The sequence below is a fragment of the Spinacia oleracea genome, chromosome 5 (assembly GCF_020520425.1).
Source record: "Spinacia oleracea cultivar Varoflay chromosome 5, BTI_SOV_V1, whole genome shotgun sequence".
Classification (NCBI taxonomy): domain Eukaryota; kingdom Viridiplantae; phylum Streptophyta; class Magnoliopsida; order Caryophyllales; family Amaranthaceae; genus Spinacia; species Spinacia oleracea.
In genome coordinates this window covers 62020484-62034156 of record NC_079491.1, presented here as the reverse complement: position 1 = coordinate 62034156, position 13673 = coordinate 62020484, and the positions used below count along the sequence as shown (strand labels likewise).

Here is a 13673-nt window from a genome sequence, read left to right as displayed (position 1 = left end):
GCAAAACACATGTCCTTCAAGTTGTCAATAAGTTGAATGCTCAAGAATCAGTAAGACAGAAGAAGCAGTAATACAGAAGTGGTAGCAAAAGCCACCTTTCTGAAGGATAACACAGTGGTCCCCCAAGTTATATATATCTATCTTCCAAGATATTATGCAAATCAGGAGCCTAATTATGGAATGAAAATAATCGGAGACATCCATCGAGTTTTCTAAAGTACAAGTGACCCAAAAGGAGTAATGGGTAGTTTAAGTTCTAAAACAGTGTTACATAATAAGGACTTCTTCCAAAAGTGTAGATGCATATTGCCATGATACATAACTTCATCACTTATTAACTTTCACGCATTTGTAGCGTGGATGAGCATTCTCGGCAAAAGGAAGACGTCTGTGAAAGAGATCACTCCTCAAATGTAACCTCCAAAGCCTCCTCAGTGTTGTCCTCTAACGCCGCCTAATCCAACTCCACTTGCTTAGGCACCACTATAGGGCATTAATCACGGAGAGAGTTGTTGCTGGTCGACTATGTGTTGCCTCTTTATCAGCCTGAAATATAAACATGTTATGTGAGGTTCATGGTTTGTATATCACAACTCATTGGCTAGTAATAAAAATAGGTATTTAGTCCTCCAAGGTTTTAGTATGCACATGTAGATGCTTATTGAAATAATAGAAGAACATGATGCTCTTTGCTGTTCTACGGATTCAGGGTCATAAAACTGAATTGTTTTCTTCCGTTTGAAGAATCTATATCATAAACTACCAACACAGGCAGAGCAGTCAAAAAGGGTGGGTTAACAAATATCCCAAGACCATTGATAGTGTTTGTGTGGTGTGAGCCTAGTCCATAGCGCTCCCACCGCCTCAATTCTCCTCCATTTTTCATCACATATAAATTTTCTTTTAAAAAAGAAAACCAAACCAAGGTTAGGAAAATATCAGAGAAAAGCGAAAAATAAATATCATAATATAAAAACAAGTTCCTTTAAAAAAATGATTGGCACCCCTTATTAAAACAAACCTAAAAAAGTAATTCGACTTAAGGTGTCAGATTACGCATGACATAAATCAAGAAATAGAAATTGAGAAAGACGAACATGATCCAGAAAGTTTCATCGTACTGAACAACCTATCAATTATATAAAAAAGAACTATACTTCCTTAAGACACCCGTACTCTTATGTTAATCCAGTACTAAAATTTGTCTTTATCAGGTAAAGCGCATAACATCGGTGTAGTTAGGCAAAGTAACGCGAACTGTTTTACAAGGGGAAAAAAGCACAGCATGCAACACAAACATCGAATAGATAAGCGTGTAAATTATAATCTCGAGTAGTCGGGTGTGTCATAACAAAGAGATACACACTTCAGACATTCATCCTTAATCCTTGTTCAAAAGGCTAAAAAATCCAAAATAAAAATAAAATTGAGGTAGTTGATTCCAACTTCATAAGGAGAACACAAACCTCACTAACTGAATGCCTGAATTAGAAAGAGACCTCCTGCTCTCTCAGGGAAATGAATGACATCCATACATCTAGGTCGGTAGAGAAAAGAAGGTGGCAGTTAATACAAAATGTGTGACCAAAGGAAATGTGCAAATCTGATTACATCATGAACAGGAAATCCAACACCCATTATGATGAAAGAGATACGGAGTAACACGAATTCCATTGTGATCAACGGAGCTAAAGCTCATTGCACCATGAAATGGGTAATCTAAAACTCATAATACCAAACGAGAGAACACCTGCTGCACCTAGTATGAACACAAAGTTAATAGTACCCATCAAGTCGAAACTTGATACACTTGAAATTAACCAACTACCTAACCCCCATAGAGTTAAAACTCAATATGCACTTTATTTAGAGTCAAAACTCATTACACTACCTCTTAAGATAAACCGAACATCATCCTTGAATACTACCTAGAATGCAACAGATTATTCGAATATTGAACCGTTGCCTACGCCAAACACCTCCACACCACAAGAGAAGAACATTCATTTCAAACAACCCCGTCTTGACAGAACGTTCATTTCAAAAAACTCCATCCAGCTATGAGGCCCGTCCCTGAGCCAGCAACTCTAATGATAACCCTAATCAATCTTATTAGAACCATATAGAAAAGGATAATACGATTTGCCAATATTTAAAAATTCATTTGAAACAAACCAAATCAATTAACTATAAGAAAGAAACAATCGCAATAGAATCGTAAAAAAAAACAAGAAACCATGTATTCAAAGATCAATTAAAATGAGATAATCAATCCAAGTTTTAAGGGTCAACAAATGCAAAAATTTAAACCATTAATTTACTCAAAACGACAAACAAAAACCATTAAAATTAAAGACAATGTATGATAATTAATCTGTTATGTGCTAAAACGATAATAATTAGAGAAAAAATATGGCGCCTTACCCATTTTTTGTTGCGGGGACGGCAATGAATTGGGAACCCTAAAACCTAGACATAATGGATCGATGGAGACGTTTCATTTTTGTTTAGTGATTTCTTCATCGTGATTTGTTGCTGCTCCAACTCTGCCGATCTGCTGTGGAAAGGGAAGTAGATGGTGAGGATCCGGAAGGAGAGCAGTAACAAGACAAATATTTTATATATTATCTTCATCAATCAAGCTACGAGTATGAAAAAAGGAAGAGAGAAGTACCCCAAGATTTTTCATGACATCATCGGCAGTAGGGCAAGCTTTACCGCTTAAAGCATCCAAAAAGTAAGCGGCAACAATCATCTCTGCAACACAAATTAATCTTCCCTCATTAACACTTGACTTGAGTTGTCTAAGCTCTGAAGCTCATTAGTGAGACAATTGAGTTCCTTGCATTGCTGCTCGAGTCTGTCATTGACTAATACTCCTGAAGTGATGTGGATGGAGAAGGGTGTAACATATTCTCCATTATGATGCAATGATTTTTCTGATTATCTCCTCCAGTAAGTTGAAGATTTTTCAACTCAAGAATCTGATTCATGATTGCATTGTTTTGTAGCCGTTGATGATTGTTAAGTTTCTGCATAACAAATGATCTAATATAAGTGTTGATTCAATTCATATAAAATTTATGTTTGTTTCATAATCAGAAATTTCCACTTTTAACCGAGTTTTAGATGGTTTGAACCTGCTGCAATACTAAACTTAGCATTAGCATGAAAATGGGAATCTTTCGTCCCCGTTTTGCATATCGAAATGCCTACAAGGCTACAAGGGAGTAAGTTCAACCCAGTTATATGATTCATAACAACAAACGACTCCACAATACTTGTATGTGTATCTATAAGACAAAAAAAACCGAAATCATCATCAGGAAAAAGAGATTCTGACAAAAACCTGAGAATTGCTACTGTCAAAACCCAGAAGTTAAGAATGCTTAGTGACGACTAACAGAAGACCGTTTCACAAAGTCTTGAGTTAGAATAATAGGGTCCCTCATTCCAAAGAAGATGGATGCAGTGTGCACAGGATATGATTTCGAAAATCCATGCCAACATGATCTTTAAGTGTTCTTATTGTGTGTTTGCATTAAATCATCTCCAACTACTTGGTATGCAAATTTGACAGGACCCAAGCAAACTGGTAAAGATAAATAGATGGATAGGTGTCAGAACATTTGGTAGATTTTCAGCATGAGGACGACAAAAATGACGTATTCATAGGGAAAAAAAAAAACCAAATACGCCAAGGTTATACCAAATTAGAGTTCGGATTTTAGTTTTATTAATCATCTAATCAGCACAAGGCAGAGCATATGAAGAAAGAAAGGAACCTGGATCCTGATCCATTCTTAAAACCCCTGGACAACTACACAGCCACTCCTTCCAAATCCAAGCTTGATATTGCTTTCATATCACCCATGCCCTGTAAAACCAAATATTTAACCACAATTAGAAGTTTAATGAGATCAGCTGCATGTAACAAATTAACAACTACAGAAAATCTTCCCGAACACAAATCATAACCTCGGCTAAATAATCATATAGAGTATGATTTGTACTTTCCTCGGGTCCTCTCTCAACTAATCCTGTAAAAGCACCCCCGCCCACCCAAACCAAAAACACGCAAGATGTTGAGAGAGAAAGAGGAAAAGAGAGACCCTTCTAATTTCCCAGACATATACATAGATATTCTCACTCATTTAACCAAATTGACACGGTGAAAATATGTCTGCTACATATGAAGTTTAAACAGAAGAATTGGTAAAGGGCATATTCCCTAGGAAAAAGTTCCCTAAAACAACCGTCGTCTTCTAAAATTTACAAGACTTTCAATCCAACACATTAGTCAATTACAACTTCAAGGACTAAGAAACAGATAGCTGGAAATCTGGCAGTTTTAAGGCAAATGTACAAGACTGGCCTTCGTGAAAAGGAGAGAATCTGTTAGATTTAAGACCTTCATGTTACCTTTTACTCTTTTGCAAAACATTCAGAAACATCACTTAGTAAATTAGTCCATCCCTTGTCCAGTTAGAGCAAGTAGAATATATCCAAACCTTTCCTTGGCACACAGAGCATATTTACAGCTACTGGGCATCCAAGAAAAATGCATATTTATTACCCACCAAGGAGATCAATTTAAACAAGGTAAACAAGCATAAGAACTATTAATCAGAAGACAAGGTAAACAAGCATAAGAACTATTAATCAGAAGACAACAATATATTACAGAGAAAAATCACAAGAATGTTTCATAAAATTTTTGAAAAGTTGTGCAGTAACGAATATCAATTATGTCATGTTTGCATAGACCACCACAATGTTCTTATTACACTTGAACTCAACCTTCTAAATAAAATAAGGTGAAAATTCATCCCAATACCGAAGGACAACTTGTCCCAAATCGATCATTTTCACCTTAAATTAAGGGTGTACAATGGAATCCGGCATCATTACTCCATAATCTAAATCAAATTTATAACGAGGATGGAATAAAAAGTACTCCATAGCAGTAGAGTGACAAAGGTATTTCCCAACTTCTAACTAATTTAAAATCTTAAACAGAAGTGCATACTATGGTGGCATTTATATATTGAACTAATGATGACCTTCTAATACCACATACTCTCCAGATTAGAACCCCTTACAAAAATAATACACAGATTTCAGCGTAATAGCATAAATATTAGTTTATTGTACATAAAACTCAAACTACTATACTGAGTTGAGGTTTGCTCTCAGCATCTTCAAATAATCCAATAAGAGCACACATCAAACAAAAGCAACATACAGGGACAATTTAGACTCCATAATTCTGCACCCAACATCTCAACCATGATCTACTCCATACTAAACCGTTTAGTACTATATTAAATTCAGAGATAGTGTAATGTATTATAACTTCAAAATCGAATGGGAGGCGACAACAAGTTAAATAAGGAACCAGAAATTCACTTGTAAGGATGAACTACTCCACTAATCAAAGAACATCATCACTTTATCATGCTTCCTATATTCAATGAAGTTCAATAGAATCAAATCATCATGAAGACTGACATTTAAAGTAGGAATATTGCATACTGAAAAAAAGTTATTGGAAAAATCAGGAATAATTAAAACACAGTAACAAACCCTAGTTCCAAATTCTATCAGATTCCAGGAGAAGAAAGGCGAATCAAAAAGTTCAACAAAAGAGCATAATTCTACAAACTCGAATAAAAATAAAAACCCAAATTATTCATCCAAAATCAATAAATGGGGAACATAATTCAGCAAAATCATCAAGTGGGGTCAAAATTGAAAGCCCTAGCCTCAACAAAATTCACAAGAAATCCCCACCAAGACATCGTCAACAATTAAAACTTCAAAAATTATTGAATCAGGTACTAAATTCAGCCATGTCAGAAGCAACCTCTCTTTGAAAATCCAACCAATAGCTGTCAACATTGACCCTCTTTTTATTTCACCTCATTTTCTAAAAACATCTTACTCCACCCAAAATCCTCTGATTAAAGATGGTGAGATTACCCATACAGTTGATGATATTGAGGGAAATTCAGCACATCGCCCCCGAATTTAGGATATGGTCAAGTCAAACATTAAAGAAAATTGACTACCCCACCAAAAGTCTCCTGGTTGCAATACCCAAAATTCAGGATATTGGTTGTGACTCTTGATTGCAATACACAAAATAGTAGTTCAATGATTAATCTACCAAAAGTATCCTACTTTATTAAAAACAAGAAAATTAAGACCGACAAAGAAACTTACATATTTTGCTGCAGTGGCGAGATTCCAATCAATTATTTTTTCTAAGTCAATTGAAGTAAATCAATTATTAAATGCCTTCTTCCCTTTTAGAAGTTGGTTCATCCCAGCATAGAAAACATCGTCGTGCATCTGCACGGTTCAAATTGAGGAATAAACATGTTCTTCTCCCTATTGAGCTCATGCGCACTGGATATGATTTCAAAAAACACAAAATAAAGTCAAAGAACCAAACTTTAGCAGCCCAAAGAAACAAATTGAGAGGATATAAAGCTTCTAGAATGTAATACAAGAGATATCAAGCCTGAAAGACCAGGCACTGATATCTTCAAATATATAAACAACGTGTGAAAAGAAGAGGGCTAACCATGGCAAACCTAACAATCAATTTGAAAACTGAAACGACACGCACTCAAAAAACGTTATGAGAAAGATTTTAAACATCAGTGAAGGAAAGTGAGGAAATATTTGGCCTTTTCTTGACAATCACAAATCAAATGCGAGAGAAATGATTCTACATAAATGATAAAAGTGAAATCAAATTCTCTGAAAGCAGCACAAACCAAAGGTATCAAAAGGCGTACTTTCTTAAACATTTGACTTCCTCATCATTGTTTTCATCTAATTTAATTCTGGTTGGTTTAACCATATTTTCCTCAGAGGATATTATACCTGACACCATGTTCCATTTACATGCGACTCTAATGTAAGAGCATGCATGATTGAATCATAGGATTGAAGATCTCGAGGGATGATTTTAAGTGAGTAGCATCCAACTTGGTATTTCTCTTTCTGTTGGTTTTGACCTCTAATAATCTTTTTTCACCCAGCTATTCAGATTATTAGTAAATCTTTATGACCTCTAATAATCGGTATCATTCTCTATTTTAAGCATAAATGATAATTACAATATGAAACCAACAAAGCAAGAATATGGCAAAGCCCACTTACTCTGGAACTACATCAGTAGAAGCACCGGTTGTTGATCGGCAGAATAGTCAGTTCTTTCACTCAATCCATTTGGGTTAATTTTCTGTTCGATTTCTCCAATTTCCCACAACCCGTTTGTATAATCTACCAGAAATAGGGTGAGATCTCGATCGCCATAAACCAATGATATCCTATTCTAACTGATTTCAGGAAACCTTATCTCGAGATTCTCAACCCTATTCTAAATGCAGGAACCCCATTTGTCTAATCTACCAGAAATAGGGTGAGATAATGATCGCCATATTAATTGTTATAAATAGAATAAATGAATCCTTCTTAATAGACTATAAAGGTATCATCACATAGCATACACAGTCACACCAATTATACTAGAAAAGCATTACCACATAAGCAGGCTGTTGAAATTCTAAATATCTCTGCAAATTAGCGAGAACTTCTTCAGCCATGGATTCCAAACAAAATCATGAAGCCCCAACACCATTACCCTTTCATCTTCTCTTAAACACCAAAGCCAAATTGAATCATAATTCGTAAATCAAAGTTCCAGCAGAATCATGCAAGATAAGAAACCAAATCACAATACAACACCCTGAATTAAGCATCTAATATCACTTAAATACTATCTTCAATAACAAACAAATTAAATGTAACCCAATTAAAATAACTCACCAAACACAACAACCAATCTATTAAAATCCAAAAAAACACACCAATGGAGATTTACCTTTGAAGACGACAGCAAAATATAAAAGCCAACATGAACCTGCAAAACGAAAGAAGGAAAAGGAGATGAACCTGGAGTTATTTCTCAAAGATAACACACAGTAATCCATACAATAGAGTATAAGAGCATTTACCACATTAAGGACTAATTATACTGTGGTTATTCCGGTGCTATACAAATTAAGCCCTAAGATCATATTAGTTTAGTAAATATATAATTAAGTCATAAGAATATCTCCTCGATTTATAAATAGTCATACATACCAACCTGATTACTTTATTTTCTTGTGTGCGTTCGGAAAGAGAAATCTGCATGAAATCGAAGAATACATATATCAATATTCAGGCAGGAAGTTGCATCAGATGCAGTGGAATAGAAATAGAAGAAGAAGAAGAAGAAGAAGAAGAAGAAGAAGAAGAAGAAGAAGAAGAAAACTGGAAAATGATAATCCACAAGACTTTAATACTGATCTAATCGAAATCTAACCTCGCCAACGTCGGTGGGGACGAGCAGATGGTATGAGGAAACACCATCGACATCTGCTGCCAATTCACTAAAAAAAATGAAGTTACGAATTTTGAGCACAATTATAGAAATTAGGGTTTCGATTTGATTTGAATTACTTTCATCATCGTGTTTGCTTGATTCCACTCGTCAATACTAACCATTAATTGAAAGAATTCGAATTAACAATCAAGCAACCAAAGTACCACAAATCTACTAACAAGCAAACGCTAAAAACTGGCCTAAACAGAAAAATCAAGAACAAAACCAACGAAAATGAACCAATTAGGCTGAATTAGCATGATCAAATCAGATAAACGAAGAGTAAATTTTCACCTTGCGATTGTATCCACAGTTCCATACTCAGGCTCCTTCTCATAATCCTTGAATTTGAACCTTCGATCGCCATAACCAACATAATCTTGAAACGTTCTGAAAGTAGCAGAGAAGCAGAGAGAAGGTGAGAGAAAACATATTGGTAGGAATATCAACAGCCAGGTTCATTTATTGGTGAGAAGATTGATATAGCAGGGCATAAAAATGAAGGAAAGAGAAAGAAGAACGGGGAGGAGAGAGAAAATGGGGGCGGATGAGTGGGGGTGAAACTGTGAAAGAAAGAAGAAGGGAAGTACTGAAGCAGGGATGACGGAACGTGTCATGTTCTCCAAGGGCAAACCAGTAGTAAGGAGTGAGGGATGGGGGTAATACGGTCACAACACTATTGTAGGAATAGTAACTTCAAGTTTGCTCTTTTAGAAGTGTTAGGATTGTGAATTATCAAACGAATTGTTTTGAAATGTAGTTCTCAACGAAAGCCCTATAGAAAACGGAAATTAATGAACTTTAAATCACTTTAAACAATTAAGAAACGAAAGAGATATATTAATTTTAAGATTAGAAAACTGTGAAGTGGTAGTGATTCCAAACAAAAACATACTTTAAGGTAGTATATTAAAATAAAATTTTCTTAAGGTAGTAAATATAAAAGTGGTGTATTTTTAAGGTAGTAAATACCAAAATTTCCTAAAAAATATGTAATTATCTACCCTATAAAAATTTTATGTTGTAAACTATTATGTACCTTTTTCTGAATCATGAATGTTGACTTAAAATTTCGGGATTGACTTTAAAATATGCATCTCACTTGCCATTTAATTACCCCTTTCCCGTGAGATGACACGTGATTCACCGAGTAAAGCCAACGCCGGAATTTTGTATTAACGTTCACAATCTAGTCAAAGTTTTGTCACCTATGACATGATGCGTTGCTCTGGTGTCTGTTATTCGAAAATTGGTATTAAGCTTACCATTAAGTCAATGGTACAGAAGGTGTGCTGCCAAATAGGAATTCTATGTTCTTCCATGATCAGGTGTAAAGAGGTTATGGGCCTGATATGTAGAATTATGTTGGCCTTGGTCATGTGGCTGGATATGATTGCTGTTTTGGCTCGAATTGGGCCGCGACTGCCAACAGATCTAGAAGGCCTGTCATGTCCACGTGCTTGATTTCCTGTATCTCTACCCCTACCGTGAGATGGCCCAGAAGGTTTGGACTGTTCAATAAAGTTTTGTGGATAGACCATAAAATCTCATAACAATTTTCACTTGCATGATGGTGTGCTTTTGCAATGGATACAAGGATTTAAAACCCAACAAGTTGTAATATCATGGCCTGGATTCTCTCAATTTGTGTACACAGGTATGTCTCTATTGTCGGGTTGTTCCGTGCTAGCAATTGCACGGACAACAAAACCAGACACCTTGGATAGGCTGTCCTCCATCGTGGGTTTGGCTTAATAGACACGTTCGTCTTGCGTAACCAATTGGTATTTCCGATCAAGGGACAACAGGGAATCTTGAGATAAAATATTAGTACGGTGTTGAGCATATATAACCGCATCAATAATTCATGTAACTTAGTCGTTTCACGCCTTTGAACATTTTGATCTGCAGCAGAACAATTCGAACAACATGTACAAGTAATAATAGGTTCAAGATTGCTTAAGTCCTCCTAAAAGACATTTAGTTTACCATAATATTGAGAGACAATCATAGACTTTGTTTGTTCAAAATGGGTGATTGAAGACTTAAGTTATTGAATTATAGGACCATTAACAACGAAAAACGATGTATAAGATGATTCCATAAGCACTTCAGATCTCCATATTTTGTTAATTGGGATTTTACCTCAAAGCTAATAGTGTTGGTAATCCAAGAAACGAGCATGGCATTGATTGTATTCCAATCTGATTGTGTGCATGGAGTTAGTGTCGTGATGGCGCCGTCTAGGAACTCAAATTTTCGTCGCGGTTCCAATGTGATTTGAACATCACTAGCCCATTCATCATAATTATTATTACGCAATCTAGTTGGGGTGATAAAATCACCTGGACGATCTTGACTGCCTAGATAAAATGGGGAATTTGTTTCGATTCTCTTAAGTGGGAGAGGCAGTGTGGCTTCATCGCCTGCCATTGAAAAAAAAATGTTTATGGCAACCTTGCTGAGATTGTATTGTTATTGAGGATAAATGCTTGAGATTGTATTATTGATGAACCAAGATAAATAGAGTACAATTAAATAATATGTATGGGTTGCCTATTGCTAGTCTACTTAGGAATCCCATGGAACTAATAACTACCAGTAGTCTACGTAGAAAACATAGTATTATAAGCTTACCGGCTTAAATACTAATACTTAGGAATGGGTGTATAAGCTAAACTCTAAGACTGATTTATTTGTATTAGTATTAGAATTATATCCTAATTCTAATTCCATAACAAAAAAAGGATGATTATAATGGTGGGTTTCCATGACCTAAACAAATGAATGCTCAATTGATTATGAAAATTGAAACGGATTTGTTGAGGAGAATTGAAGCATGATATTGCTCTATTTTTAGAGGCTTGGGATGGGAAGAATGTCATCCATGAGCTAAATTGCAAAGGTTCACAATGACAGATGTAAGGAAATGGAGGAAAGTAAATGATGAGTAATGAAATTTAGTGACCTTGGTGGAGTGAATCAGCAAATGCAACGTTGATGAATCATATTTATATAGGATATTTTAGGCTCATTTAGGTTGCATTTCTAGGCATTTCTCTCATTTTTGTTGCATTTAGAGTCATTATTGCATAAGTCGTCGTTATCGTACTCTATTACGCTCCGTTTGTGTTTTGTTTGATATTTCAGGTGATTTTACAATCATTTGGATGTTTCCGGAGATTTAGAGGTGGGTCGAATGGCTATCGGATGGTTCGTATTGAAAACGTCGTGTTTGATCGGAAAATGAAGTTTTCGGAAATGATTTGCGGAAGTTCCGGTTCACTTAGCTTGAGTTATTCGGCCATCGAGGCAATTCGTTATTTTGGATGACATGAAGCTAGTTTCTGATGCTCTCCATAAAATCTTGGTAATGTGGGAAGCATCATCGCAACATCGTACTTGAATCGTGCAATGTGGCCACATCGAAGTGCTTTATGCCCATATCTAGAGCTTTGTGGCCGCACCCAGCCCGCAGCACCCCGTCGCTTCACTAAACATCGTCTGCCATGCCCACAGCGAAGTGCTGCGTCCACAGCGAAGTGCTGCGCCCACAGCAAGAAGTGCTGCGCCCACATCTCACTCACGCTTCACTAAGCAGTTGCTGGCTTGCCCACAGCGAAGTGCTGCGCCCACAGTGCGTCCAGGCCGACGAATCCATATTGTGTATGTCTCTCATGCCATCGACCAATCGTTGACGACTTCTATTTTTATTTTCTCATTTATTTATTTATTATTATTTCATAAATAGGAAGCCTATAAATATTGAAGGGAATTATATTCCTAGGGCTCTTATGTTATTTTTCTTCCTTAGAATTCTTTGAACGTTTATTTTTATTGTCGAACGCTTTTCTGAATTCATTCATTCATCAATCTAAGGTAATTTCATAATTTCTTTTTCTCTAATTCAAATTTATTATTTTTTGTTCCTTAGATTAATTCGTTCATTGATTATGAATTCCATTATTATTATTCGTTTCATGATTGTTAAATTAATTATGAGCGAGTAGTCTTTTTCTAGGGCTAAGTAAGGGAAGCCATGTTTATACCATAATCGTTATGCATTAAAGTTCGTTAATTTATAGATTATGATTGAGTAATTCCAATTGATTTGTTCTTAATCGTTGATTCATGTTATCGGCCAATTTCATGGATTAATTATCTAGCTAATAGGAATTAGAATCGAAAGATCGTGTTTTTAGAGGCTTTGTACAATTGGCAATTCTGATTATGTTAGCGATCGTACTGCATATGTTGAATTGAAAGTGTTAAGACCCGACCGTAGGATTAGCATGTACTTTAATTACTCGGCCTAGTTTATTCGTTGTCGAATTGAATTGTGTTATTGGATTGGCATAAGCATGGTGAACCGAACAGACGCCCTAGACCTTTAATTCATTGATAAATTACGCATTTTTATTATTGCTTTAGCTTTAGTAGTTAATACTCAAACTCAACTTTCGTTATTGAAATAGTTCGTATAATTGGGCAAAAACTAATAGAACTTGTCTCCCTGTGGGATCGACCCGTATTTGCTAAGTATCTGCTAACAACAGACACCGTGCACTTTCGGTATCACTTTTTAACTCATCAAGTTTTTGGCGCCGTTGCCGGGGAGACGGCTATATTTTATTAGTTTTAGTTTGATTATTTGAATTGTTTCCATTGTCTCATTGGAACTCTCAGTTCCAATTGAGGGAAATCTCACTGCGTTTTCTTTCGTTGTTGTTTATGCCCAGGTCTGCCAGAACGGGTACCTTGGTTCCTCCCGATCCCGATCTTGGAAAGACCCTTCGTCAACTAAAAAAGCAACAGAAAAAGAAGAAGCAGTCAGGGTCCCAAGACTCACAGACTCCGCCGAGTCACACGATGTCTTAATCCCTGAAATCATATGGGGTTCCTTCCTCGAATAGTGTTCCGACTGGGCTCACAATGCCAACTATTGATGCAGTCAACTTTGAGATCAAGCCCGCTCTAATCTCCATGGTCTCACAAAGTCAATTTGGTGGTCATCCATCTGAGGAACCCACCAACCATTTGCAGAGGTTCAACCAACTGTGTGGTACTATCAAGCATCAAGGGGTCACTCAAGACCAATTGAAAGTCATGTTGTTTGGTTTTAGCCTTCGTGATAAGGCTCAGACATGGTTGAATGATGTCAAGGAGACAGAGTGGAGTGCTATTTCACAGGCCTTTCTAGAAGAATTCTTTCCACCCACCAAGACTGCTG

The 13673-nt window shown here is 36.2% G+C and overlaps 1 long non-coding RNA gene across 2 annotated transcripts; it reads right to left on the bottom strand.

The window, feature by feature from the left end:
• Positions 1-348: 348 nt before the first annotated feature.
• LOC110791824 (uncharacterized) lies at positions 349-3927 on the bottom strand. 2 transcript variants are annotated; one of them, XR_008921661.1, is made up of 4 exons: positions 3786-3927; positions 2675-3032; positions 2425-2557; positions 349-546 (listed from the first exon to the last, which is right to left on the bottom strand). It is a non-coding gene; the product is annotated as an uncharacterized lncRNA (long non-coding RNA). The 2 variants fall into 2 exon arrangements; XR_008921660.1 differs by having other exon boundaries at positions 350-546; positions 2425-2554; positions 3786-3925.
• Positions 3928-13673: the final 9746 nt, after the last annotated feature.